Source organism: Hemitrygon akajei, chromosome 9 (assembly GCF_048418815.1).
Source record: "Hemitrygon akajei chromosome 9, sHemAka1.3, whole genome shotgun sequence".
Classification (NCBI taxonomy): Eukaryota; Metazoa; Chordata; class Chondrichthyes; order Myliobatiformes; family Dasyatidae; genus Hemitrygon; species Hemitrygon akajei.
In genome coordinates, this window is record NC_133132.1 from 178,205,081 (window position 1) to 178,218,762 (window position 13,682).

Here is a 13,682-nt window from a genome sequence, read left to right on the forward strand (position 1 = left end):
ACAGAGGTGTTTAAAGAACACTTACCTTCAGTATTCACTACGGAAAAGGATCTTGCTGATTGTAGAGATGACTTACAGTTGACCAAAAAGCTTGAGCATGCAGATATTAAGGAAGAGGATGTGCTGCAGATTTTGGAAAATATCAAGTTGGATAAGTCACAGGGACCAGACGAGACATACCCCAGGCTACTGTAAGAGGCGAAGGAGGAGATAGCTGAGCCTTTGGTGATGATCATCATTCGGGACAGGGGAGGTTCCGGAGGATTCGAGGGTTGTGGATGTTGTTCCCTTATTCAAGAAAGGGAGTAGAGATAGCCCAGGAAATTGTAGACTAAAGAGTCTTACTTCGGTGATTGTTAAGTTGATAAAGAAGATACCGAGAGACAGGATTTATGAACATTTGGAGAGGCATAATATGTTTAGGAATAGACAGCATGGGTTTGTCAAAGGCAGGTTGTGCCTTACGACCCTGATTGAGTTTTTTGAGGATGTGACTAAACACACTGATGAAGGTAGAGCAGTAGATGTAGTGTATATGGATTTCAGCAAGGCATTTTATAAAGTACCCCCTGCAAGGCCTATTAAGAAAGTAAGGAGACATGGGATCCGAGGAGTCCTTGCTTTGTGGATCCAGAACTGGTTTGCCCACAGAAGGCAAAGTATGGTTGAAGACAGGTCAATAGACAATAGACAGCAGGTGCAGGAGTAGGCCATTTGGCCCTTCTAGCCAGCACCGCCATTCACTGTGATCATGGCTGCTCATACACAATCAGTACCCCGTTCCTGCCCTCTCCCCATATCCCTGGACACTGCTATCTATAAGAGCTCTATCTAACTCTCTCTTGAATGCATCCAGAGACTTGGCCTCCACTGACTTCTGGGGCAGAGCATTCCACATATCCACCACTCTCCGGGTGAAAAGGTTTTTCCGCATCTCTGTTCTAAATGGCCTAACCCTTATTCTTAAACTGTGGCCTCTAGTTCTGGACTCAACCATCAGTGAGAACATGCTTCCTGCCTCCAGTGTGTCCAATCCCTTAATAATCTTATATGATTCAATCAGATCCCCTCTCATCCTTCTAAATTCCAGTGTATACAAGCCCAGTCGCTCCAATCTTTCAACGTATGACATTTCCGCCATTCCGGGAATTAACCTTGTGAACCTACGCTGCACTCCCTCAATAGCAAGAATGTCCTTCCTCAAATTTGGAGACCAAAACTGCACACAATACTCCAGGTGGGGTCTCACCAGGACCCTGTACAGCTGCAGAAGGACCTCTTTACTCCTATACTCAATTCCTCTTGTTATAAAGGCCAGCATGCCATTAGCTTTCTTCACTGCCTGCTGTACCTGCATGCTTGCTTTCATTGACTGATGTACAAGAACACCTAGATCTCGTTGTACTTCCCCTTTTCCTAACTTGACTCCATTTCGATGGTAATCTGCCTTCCTGTTCTTGCCACCAAAGTGGATAACCTCACATTTATCCACATTAAACTGCATCTGCCATACATTTGCCCACTCACCCAACTGGTCCAAGTCACCCTGCATCCTCATAACATCCTCCTGACATTTCACACTGCCACCCAGCTTTGTGTCATCAGCAAATTTGCTAATGTTACTTTTAATCCCTTCATCTAAATCATTAATGTATATTGTAAACAGCTGCGGTCCCAGCACCGCACCTTGCAGTACCCCATTGGTCACAGCCTGCCATTCCGAAAGGGACCCGTTAATCGCTACTCTTTGTTTCCTGTCAGCCAGCCAATTTTCAATCCATGTCAGTACTCTGCCCCCAATACCATGTGCCCTAATTTTGCCCACTAATCTCCTATGTGGGACTTTATCAAAAGCTTTCTGGAAGTCCAGGTACACTACATCCACTGGCTCTCCCTTGTCCATTTTCATAGTTACATCCTCAAAAGACTCCAGAAGATTAGTCAAGCATGATTTTCCCTTCATAAATCCATGCTGACTTGGACTGATCCTTCTACTGCTATCCAAATGTGTCGTAATTTCCTCTTTTATAATTGACTCCAGCATCTTTCCCACCACTGACGTCAGGCTAACCGGTCTTTAATTCCCTGTTTTCTCTCTCCCTCCTTTCTTGAAAAGTGGGACAACATTAGCCACCCTCCAATCAGCAGGAACTGTTCCTGAATCTATAGAACATTGGAAAATGATTACCAATGCGTCCACGATTTCTAGAGCCACCTCTTTAAGTACCCTGGGATGCAGACCATCAGGTCCTGGGGACTTATCAGCCTTCAGACTCAACAGTCTATCCAACACCGTTTCTTGCCTAATATTAATTTCCTTCAGTTCATCCTTTACCCTAGTTCCTTTGGCCACTATTACATCTGGGAGATTGTTTGTGTCTTCCCTAGTGAAGACAGATCCAAAGTACCTGTTCAACTCGTCTGCCATTTCCTTGTTCCCCACAATAAATTCACCTGTTTCTGTCTTCAATGGCCCAATTTTGGTCTTAACTATTTTTTTTCTATTCACATACCTAAAGAAGCTTTTACTATCCTCCTTTATATTCTTGGCTAGTTTACCTTCGTACCTCATTTTTTCTTGGCGTATTGCCTTTTTTGTTATCTTCTGTTGCTCTTTAAAAGCTTCCCAGTCCTCCAGTTTCCCGCTCATCTTTGCTATGTTATACTTCTATTTTATTTGTATACTGCCCTTTACTTCCCTCGTCAGCCACGGCCACCCCTTACTCCCCTTAGGATCTTTCTTCCTCTTTGGAATGAACCAATCCTGCACCGTCTGCATTATTCCCAGAAATACCTGCCACTGTTGTTCCAATGTCTTCCCTGCTAGGGTATTGTTCCATTGAACTTTGGCCAGCTCCTCCCTCATAGCTCCATAGTTCCCTTTGTTCAACTGTAATACTGACACATCTGATTTTCCCTTCTCCTCAAACTGTAGGTTAAAACATATCATATTATGGTCACTACCTCCTAATGGTTCCTTTACCTCGAGGTCCCTGATCAAATCCGGTTCATTGCACAACACTAAATCTAGAATTGCCTTCTCCCTGGTAGGCTCCAGTACAAGCTGTTCTAAGAATCCATCTCGGAGGCACTCCACAAACTCCCTTTCTTGGGGTCCAGTACCATCCTGATTCTCCCAGTCTACCTGCATGTTGAAATCCCCCATGACAACTGTATCATTACCTTTGCGACATGCCAATTTTAGCTCTTCATTCAACTTACACCCTACATCCAGACTGCTGTTTGGGGGCCTGTAGATAACTCCCGTTAGGGTCTTTCTACCCTTAGAATTTCTCAGTTCTATCCATACTGACTCTACATCCCGTTTCTATGTCCCCCCTCGCAAGGGACTAAATATCATTCCACCCCACCCCCTCTGCCAGTCAGTCTGTCCTTTCAATAAGATGTATACCTTGAATATTCATGTCCCAGGTCCTGTAAACTTGAAGCCATGTCTCTGTTATTCCCACAACATCATACTTGCCAATTTCCAACTGAGCCTCAAGCTCATCTACTTTATTCCTTATACTTCGTGCATTCATATATAATACTTTTAATTTGTTACTCCCCTCTCCTTTCATATCAATTCCTATTTCACTTGGCCATACTGTATGATCTCTTCTTGAGCTTTCTACTCCATTGATTCTGTTGTCCTTTTTAACTTTTCTTATTTTCACTTTCCCTTTAACTCCATCCTTATATTTCCAATTCATCCCCTCCCTCCCACTACTTAATTTAAACACATCCGTGTTGCAGCGGCAAACCTGTCTGCCAGAATGCTGGTCCCCCGCCTATTAAGGTGCAACCCGTCCCTTTTCTACAATTCATCCCTACCCCAAAACAGATCCCAGTGGTCCAAGAATGTGAATCCTTGCTTCCTGCATCAGTTCCTCAGCCACACATTCAGATCCATTATCTCCCTGTTCCTGCCCTCTCCAGCACAAGGAACTGGAAGCAAACCAGAGATAATCACCCTGGAAGTCCTGCTTTTCAGCCTTCTTCCGAGTTCTCTGAAGTCCCGCTGCAGAATGTCCTTCCTCTTCTTCCCGATGTCATTTGTGCCGACATGCACTACCACTTCCGGCTGTTCACCTTCACCTTTGAGAATTCCCTGCAATCGGTCCGTGATGTCCTGGATCCTAGCACCAGGGAGGCAACACACCATCCTTAAATCTCGCCTGTTGCCGCAGAAACCCCTTTCCGTACCTCTTACTATGGAGTCCCCTGCTACCACAGCTCTTCCTGATGTCTGACTCCTTGGCTCTGCTTCTGCACCAATTTTCAGCTCGCAGACCTGTCCACCTCTCAGACTGGCAGTATCTTCTGTCCTGACAGCTTCCAAGAGGGTGAACCTGTTTACGAGAGGTACATCCCCTAGGGTCTCCTGTACTTCAGCATCCTTTCCTTCCTCATCGTTGCCCCCTTTCTCTCTTCCGGTATCCTCGGTGTAACGACATCACTGTAGGTCCTGTCCAGAAAACTCTAGTTTTCGCGGATAAACCTGAGGTCATCCAGTTGTTTCTTCAGTGCTGCAACATGCTCCTTCAGAAGCTGAATCTGGACACACTTTCCACAGCTGTAGCAGCCGGGGGCACCATCAGTGTCCCTGACCTCCCACATCATGCACGTAGCACACTGAATCTGCTTAGCTGTCATGTCTTCACCCTCTCCAACTGTGCCTATTCTGGGTCATATTCTGTCAGATATTGGGTCATATTCTGCATGGAGGTCAGTGACCAGTGGTGTGCCTCAGACCCCTACGCTTCGTGAATTTTATAAATGACCTGGATGAGGAAGTGGAAGGATAGGTTAGTAGATTTGCTGATGATCCAAAGGTTGGGGGTGTTATGGATAGTGTGAGGGCTGTTAAAGTTTACAAAATGCAAAATGCAAAATGCAAATCTTATGCAAGATAAGATGCAAAATTGGGCTGAGAAATGGCAGATGGAATTCAACCCAGATAAATGTGAGGTAGTTCATTTTGTTAGGTCAAATATGATGGCAGAATATAGTTTTAATGGTACGACTCTTGGCAGCGTGGACCATCAGAGGGATCTTGGGGTCCGAGTCCATAGGGCACTCAAATCTGCTATGCAGGTTGACTGTGGTTAAGAAGGCATACGGTGCATTGGCCTTTATCAATCATGGGATTGAGCTTAAGAACCGAGAGGTAATGTTGCAGCTATATAGGACCCTGGTCAGACCACACGCAGTACTGTGCTCAGTTCTGGTCACCACACTACAGGACGGATATTGAAGCTATAGAAAGGGTGCAGAGGAGATTTACAAGGATGTTTCCTGGATTGGGGAGCGTGTTTTATGAGAACAGGTTGAGTGAACCCGGTCTTTTCTCCTTGGAGTGACGGAGGATGAGAGGTGACCTGACCGAAGTGTACAAGATGATCAGAGGCATTGGTTGTGTGGATAGTCAGAAGCTTTTTCCCCCAGGGCTGAAATGGCTATCACAAGAGGGCACAGTTTTAAGGTGCTTGGAAGTAGGTACAGAGGAGATATCAGGGGTAAGTTTTTTTATGCAGAGAGTGGTCAGTGCGTGGAATGGGCTGCTGGCAACGGTGGTGCAGGCAGTTACAATAGGGTCCTTTAAAAGACTCCTGGATAGGTACATGGAGCTTAGAAAAATAGAGGGCTATAGGTAACCCTAGGTAATTTCTAAGGTATGGACATGCTCAACACAGCTTTGTGGGCCAAAGGGCTTGAATTGCGCTGTAGGTTTTCTAATTTTCTAACTACATTAAAATACCCCGACCACGTTAGAATATGAAACACTTCATGAATTTGCATGTCATCCTTGCACAGGTGGTATAGTAATCTTCTCTTTATCGCTCCAACTTTAGTATTGATGCAACATACACAAAATGCTGGTGGAACACAGCAGGCCAGGCAGCATCTATAGAGAGAAGCGCTGTCAATGTTTCGGGCCGAGACCTTGTGAGTCCTGACAAAGGGTGTCGGCCTGAAACGTCGACAGCGCTTCTCTCTATAGATGCTGCCTGACCTGCTGTGTTCCACTAGCATTTTGTGTGAGTTGCTTGAATTTCCAGCATCTACAGATTTCCTTGTGTTTGCCTTTAGTATGTGTGCTGTTGAATCGAGTAGGTATGATCACTAAGCTAAAAAAGTACAGCCTTTACTTGTGGAAATTCAAATCCAAATCAGACTCTTAGCGCACACACCTAAGTAACTGCTGTGCTGACACTGAATGTCACACAATATTTAGTTCTGCAATGAAAATAAGATGATTCTGTACTTTAACATAAACTCAGTGACCACTTTATTAAGTGCAGGAATATAGGCTTATGAGGCACTCCAGGATTGTTTTGAGGCAACAGACTGGCAGGCCCTCTGTGAGCCACATGGAGAGGACATTGATGGGCTCACAGAGTGCATCACTGGTTACATCAACTTCTGTGTGGACTGCAATGTTCCGGCAAGAACTGTCCTTTGTTATTCAAATAACAAGCCATGGGTAACAAAGGACATTAAGGACATCCTGAACGCTAAAAAGAGGGCGTTTAGAGATAGAAATAGGAAGGAGCTGAGGACAATACAGAGGGACCTGAAAGCCAAGATCAGGGAGGCTAAAGACAGGTATAGGAGGAAGCTTGAGTGGAAACTCCAGCAGAACAACATTAGAGAGGTCTGGAGTGGGATGAGGACCATCACTGGGTTCCAGCAAACTAGCAACAGAGGAGCTGAAGGCAGTGTGGACAGGGCCAACGAACTTAACCTGTTCTTCAATAGATTTGACACTGTGGCCCCTGCCCATCCCCCACAATTCATCTGTTGTCAGCCCCCAACCAACACATACTCCACTCTCCCCTCCTACCCCTCCTCACAGCCCCCCACCATGCTCTCGTGACTACACCCCTCCCTCACCTGAAACCACCACGGTGGGCTTCACAGCTGAACAGGTGAGAAGACAGCTGAAACATCTCCATCCAAGCAAGGCTGCAGGCCCGAATGGTGTCAGCCCCAGGGTGCTCAAAGCCTGTGCCCCCCAGTACTTCACCATGTCTTCAACCTGAACCTGAGTCTCCAGAGGGTTCCTGTGCTGTGGAAGACGTCCTGCCTCGTCCCTGTACCGAAGACGCCGCGCCCCAGTGGCTCCAATGACTACAGACCGGTGGCATTGACCTCCCACAAGATGAAGACCCTGGAGAGACTTGTTCTAGAGCAGCTCCAGCCTATGGTTAGGCCACACTTAGACCCCTCCAGTTCGCCTATCAGCCCCGAATATGAGTTGAGTCTACCTGCTGATCCGTGTCTACGTCCACCTGGACAAGCAGGCGAGCACTGTGAGGATCATGTTTTTTGACTTCTCCAGTGCGTTCAACACCATCCACCCTGCTCTGCTGGGTGAGAAGCTGACAGTGATGCAGGTGGATGCTTCCCTGGTGTCATGGATTATTGATTACCTGACTGGCAGACCACAGTACGTGCGCTTGCAACACTGTGTGTCAGACAGAGTGGTCAGCAGCACTGGGACTCCACAGGGGACTGTCCTGTCTCCCTTTCTCTTCACCAGCTACACCTCGAACTTCAACTACAACACAGAGTCTTGCCATCTTCAGAAGTTTTCTGATGACTCTGCCATAGTTGGATGCATCAGCAAGGGAGATGAGGCTGAGTACAGAGCTACGGTGGGAAACTTTGTCACATGGTGTGAACAGAATCATCTGTAGCTTAATGTGAAAAAGACTAAGGAGCTAGTGGTGGACCTGAGGAGGGCTAAGGCACCGGTGACCCCTGTTTCCATCCAAGGGGTCAGTGTGGACATAGTGGAGGATTACAAATACCTGGGGATACGAATTGACAATAATCTGGACTGGTCAAAGAACACTGAGGCTGTCTACAAGAAGGGTCAGAGCCGTCTCTATTTCCTAAGGAGACTGAGGTCCTTTAACATCTGCCGGACGATGCTGAGGATGTTCTACCAGGCTGTGGTGGCCAGTGCTATCATGTTTGCTGTTGTGTGCTAGGGCAGCAGGCTGAGGGTAGCGGACACCAACAGAATCAACAAACTCATTTGTAAGGCCAGTGATGTTGTGGGGGTAGAACTGGACTCTCTGATGGTGGTGTCTGAAAACAGGATGCTGTCCAAGTTGCATGCCATCTTGGACAATGACTCCCATCCACTCCATAATGTACTGGTTAGGCACAGGAGTACATTCAGCCAGAGACTCATTCCACCGAGATGTAACACTGAGCGTCATAGGAAGTCATTCCTACCTGTGGCCATCAAACTTTACAAATCCTCCCTCGGAGTGTCAGACACCCTGAGCCAATATGCTGGTCCTGGACTAATTTCCACTTGGCATGATTAACTTATTATTATTTAATTATTTATGGTTTTATATTGCTATATTTCTTCACTATTCTTGGTTGGTGCAGCTGTAACAAAACTCAATTTCCCTCGGGATCAATAAAGTATGTCTGTCTGTCTGTCTGTCTAACCGGTGTGGTCTTTTACTGCTGCAGCCCATCCACTTACAGATAGACAGTGTTGTGTGTTCAGAGATGCTCTTCTGCACACCACTGTTGTAATGCATGGTTGTTTGAGTTATGGTCACCTTCCCGTCAGCTTGACAGAGTCTGGCTATTCTCCTGTAACCTTTCTCATCAACAAGACATTTTCACCCATAGAGCTGCCAGTCACTATTTTTTTTGCTTTTTGTGGCACTTTCTATAACTCTAGAGACATGAAAATCCCAGGAAATGAGCAGTGTCTAAGATACTCAAACCACCCTGTCTGACACCAACATTCATTCCATGGTCAAGGTCACTTAAATCACATTTCTTTCCCATTCTGTTGTTTGGTTTGAACAACTGAACCTCTTGACACGTCTCCACGCTTTTAGGCATTGAGTTGCTGTGCCATGAATAACTGATTAGATATTTGCATTAATGAGCAGATGTACATAATAAAGTGGTCACAGAGTGTACATTAAGAATGTGAAGCAGGCTCACAGACAATAAATTTTGTTTTGTTTTGTTTCAGTTTAGAGAAGTCACAGCACATGAAGAAATTGTAGATAACAGCAACAAATGCAAGATGGGCCTGAACATCCATCAGATTACATTGTGAGATTTGTACTCTGCAACTAGATACTATTACATGCAATATAGCAGATTGTATGATGGATTTTAAAACCCTATCCTCAATTACAGTTTCTTAGTCTTTGAAACTAGCTACAATATGCAGTTGTTCATAACACAGTCAACCACATTTCACATAATTCAAACAGAATTAGGTTTAATATCACTGGCACATGTGAAATTTGTTCTTTTGTCGCAGTAGTACATCGTAATACCTAATAATAAAAAAACTATTACTTATATAAATTAGTGCAAAAGTAGAGCAAAAATATACCAAGTTCCTGAAACATGAGTATGTGTCTTCAGGTTCCTGTTGCATCTCCCTGATGGTAGCAATGAGAAGAGGGCATAGCCTGGGTGATGGGTGTCCTTAATGATGGATGCCACTTTTTTGAGGCATTGTCTTTTGAAGGTGTCATTGATGCTGGGGAGGCTAGTGCTGATGGTTGATATTCCTCTGTTCCCATCTCACCATAGAAACCAGTGGACTTTGTCCAAATTTTAGAAATGTGAATTTACTGATTCACATGTTGAAATGCAAATAGTTTCTTGAATTTTATAATTTTTCCTGATTAATTCTCACTACAGTTTAAGCAGGTGAAAATGTAGATTAAGCATCTATACCACACATGCAAAGAGAGATGGAAGCATTTTTCACATCATCAGACTTGCCATAAAATAGGTTTTAAAAATTATACTGTACTTTAAAGTATTCAGTATTGATAGACTACAGCTGCAATTAGCAGCACAATCTGATAAATAATTCCACTCAGGAGAATAATCATAATTCACTTGCAACTTTGTCGCTGATGAGTTATCTGGTCAGCTTCATCTGTGAAGATATTTATCAGCTTTCACTGCCGGCCTGTGACATATATTTATAGTTGTGCAATCCTGTGTGCTCCAAGCACTTCCACCTGGGTCATTGGCTATGCATTTGCTTCAGATGTTTTATAACCTGGTTAGTGATATATATAGTGAATTATATTAAATTAAACTACCAAAATTTGTATTGAAGGAACAGATTAATTTGACTTCCAAACTCCCTCCTAGTGTGACATGCTTATTTATAATTTAGAGATACAGTGTGGAACAGGTCCTCCTGGCCCACCAAGCTGTGTTGCCCAACAACCCACTGATTTAACCTTTTCCGAATCACAGGACAATTTATAATGACCAATTAACCTACCAACCAGTACATCTTTGGACTACGGGAGGAAATCAGAGAACCCAGAGGTAACCTATGTGCACACAGAAAAAACGTACAAACAGGGGACGCATGAATTGAATTCTGAAGCCCTAAACTACAATAGCATGGCACTAACTGCTACATTACCTTGGCGATATGTAAGATATTTTATCAATGCTAAAGAACTCAGCGACTATAGAATAACCAGAAATAATAAAGCACAATACTGGCTAAGAATTGCACTTTATCACTATAATATATATATATATATATATATATATATATATATATATATATATATATATAAAATTATGCTAATATTAATTATAACATTTATAAATTGATCCACAATTCTATTTTTATTGATAATTTATTCAACCATGATATGATAGTACCTCCTACTGAGGCATAGGCCACCGACAGTAGCTCACCAAGAGCCCTCTGCCATGGGCCAGTCTTTCATGTTGTCTCCAGGTGTAGCTAGTCCTGTATCCTGGGCCAGTCCTTCAGGGTGTCCCTAAGTGTAAGCCAATCCTGCATCCTGGGCCAGTCCTTCAGATTGTCCACAGATGTAGCCAGTCCTCCATTCTGGGCTAGTCTTTCACATTGTCTCCAGGTATAGCCCATCCTCCTGGTTTATCCTTCCTCTCTAAGGGATGAGGTCTTTGGAGCTTCGGTTGGGTTTTCTGGGCTTTATGATACAGGGGTCTGCTAGCCCCATGCCCAACCTTCTTCCTTTTGCAGCCCAGTTTAGGACTGTTTATGGTGGAGTTATTCATAGTATTTTGATCATAGTAATTTTGCTCAAAATGGCAAGGATTATTTAGGCAGGACACAAGCCACAATAAACCAAATCTGTAAAGCTATGATATTGATAAATAGCATAATATTTTATAAGGTTTTATTTCCTACCAAGTGGTAAGTAATATACAAATATAGTTGGCAGACTTCACAAATAGCTAAGGAATTTTAGAAGTGTTTTGTGAAAGGTATATTTGTTGAAATGTTATGGATCTTTAAGAACAGAACCCTCCATTCTATGCACTCATCTATTTTGAATGCTTCTAATGCAACTGCCTGTATCACTATCCCTGGCACCTCTCTGTGTAAAAAAAAAGCCTACCTCTCACATTCACGACACGACTTCAGGATTGAAGGATGTGCAAATAGAACAGAGATGTGGAGAAATTACTTTAGTCAGAGGGTGGTAAATCTGTGGAATTTATTGCCACGAGCGGCTATGGAGGCCAAGTCATTGGGTGCATTTAAGGCAAAGATAGAGAGGTTGTTGATTAGTCAGGGCATCAAAGGGTATGAGGAGAAGGCAGAGGAGTGAGGATGACAAGAAGAATTGGATCAACACATGATTGAATGGCAGAGCAAACTCGATGGGCCGAGTGGCCTATTTCTGCTCCTATATCTTATGGTCTTATGTGCGGCACCTTGTCAAAGGCCCTCTGAAAATACTAATATAAATCATAATACAATAGAATTCACCCAGCAGTTTGAGAGAGATAATATAAAGTCAGATGTATCAGTATTACAGTGGAGTAAAGGACAAGAGGAACTGGCCAAAGTTGATTGGAAGAGGACACTAGCAGAGATGACAGCAGAACAGTAACGGCTGGAGTTTCTGGGGGAAATTCATAAGGGACAAGATAGAAACCATGAGACCATAAAACCACAAGACACAGGAGCAGAATTAGGCCTGAGGTAAGGAAGAATTTCTTTAGCCAATGTGTGATGAATCTATGGGATTCTTTGCCCCAAGCGGCTGTGGAGGCCAGGTCATTAGATATAGTTAAGGCTGCGGTTGATAGGTTCTTAATTAGTCAGGGCGTGAAAGGTTACAGGGAGAAGCCAGGAGAATAGGGTTGGAAGGGATAACAAATCAACCATGATGGAATGGCAGAGCAGACTTGAAGGAGACCAAATGATTTAATTCTGTTCCTTTGTCTTATGGGCATTAGAGCTGTCCAGGTACAGTTAATTCAGTCACATTACAAGACACAGGAAGACAGGAAGTTTCAAAAAGTTGCAGGGCAATGGAAGCTGATTTAATTGTAGCTTTCAACAGGAAATGGATCAATAGCGAGATAATCGTAATGGCAGAGCTACAGGGAAAACGCAGGGTAGTGAGATTAGTTGCACTCCTTTCCAAAGAGCTGGCATGGACTCTGAAAGGGTGTGCTGTTCCAATTCTGTTTCTAGGTTTAGACACAATACAGTGCAAGAGACCATCTTTAAAAGGGGTTGCCTCAAAAAGGCTGCATGCGCCATTAAGACCCCTATCAGACAGGACATGCCCTCTTCTCAATGCTACCACCAATGAGGTGGTGCAGGAGCCTGAAGACACACACTCAATGATTCAGAAACCACTTCTCCTCCCCCACCATTAGATTAATGAATGGACAATGAATTTATATAAACTACTTCACTGATTTTAATTTTTTGTTCTCTTAGAAGCATCAAAAAGCTACAGCACAATACAGGCCCTTCGGCCCACAATGCTGTGCCGAATATGTACTTACAATGGCATGCAAAAGTTTAGGCACCCCTGGTCAAAATCTCTGTTACTGTGAATAGCTAAGCGAATAAAAGATTACCTAATTTCCAAAAGACATAAAGTTAAAGATGACACATTACTTGAAAACTTTAAGTAAGATTACTTTTTTATTTCAATCTTTTACAGTTTCAAAATCACAAAAAAGGAAAAGGGCCTGAAGCAAAAGTTTGGGCACCCTGCATGGTCAGTACTTAGTAACACCCCCTTTGACAAGTATCACAGCTTGTAAACGCTTTCTGTAGCCAGCTAAGAATCTTTCAATTCTTGTTTGGGGGATTTTCGCCCATTCGACCTTGCAAAAGGCTTCTAGTTCTGCATGCATTGCTTTTTTCTTCGGCAGTTTAACGAGGGCACGACTGCGCAAGCACGTGTAAGTCGGACCGTGAGGCAGCAGGAGTATTTAAAGAGAACAGTTAGACGGAGCGGGCAACATTGTAGCAGGCGACGGAGTAGAGGGGGACAGATTAGGAAGGCTTTGTCTTGAGAGGCTTCGGCAAGCAGAGGATGAGGACGAGCTTCACTCCAAGTGAGGTAAGGCCGGGTAAGTTCCTTTAAAAGGAGAAAGTTTCAAAAGTTGAGGCAACGTATTGGGTAGGTCATGGCAGCTGAGATCAGCCCCATGGTTTGTTCATCCTGCAGCATGTGGGAAATCAGGGATACTTCCAGTGTCCCTGACGACTACGTGTGCAGGAAGTGTGTCCAACTGCAGCTTCTGGCAGACGGCATTGAGTGTCTGGAGCTGCGACTGGATTCATACTGGAGCATCTGCGATGCTGAGAAAGTCATGAATACCACGTTCAGTGAGTTGGC

The 13,682-nt window shown here is 44.0% G+C and overlaps 1 protein-coding gene and 1 non-coding gene across 6 annotated transcripts in view; both read right to left on the bottom strand.

Annotated features, from left to right (window-relative positions):
- fbxl4 (F-box and leucine-rich repeat protein 4) overlaps positions 1–13,682 on the bottom strand; it is a 273,096-nt gene that overhangs the window by 144,668 nt on the left and 114,746 nt on the right. The gene's annotated exons all lie outside the window — the stretch shown is intronic.
- On the bottom strand, positions 5,773–5,875 carry LOC140733834 (U6 spliceosomal RNA). The gene has a single exon (XR_012100389.1). It is a non-coding gene; the product is annotated as a U6 spliceosomal RNA (small nuclear RNA).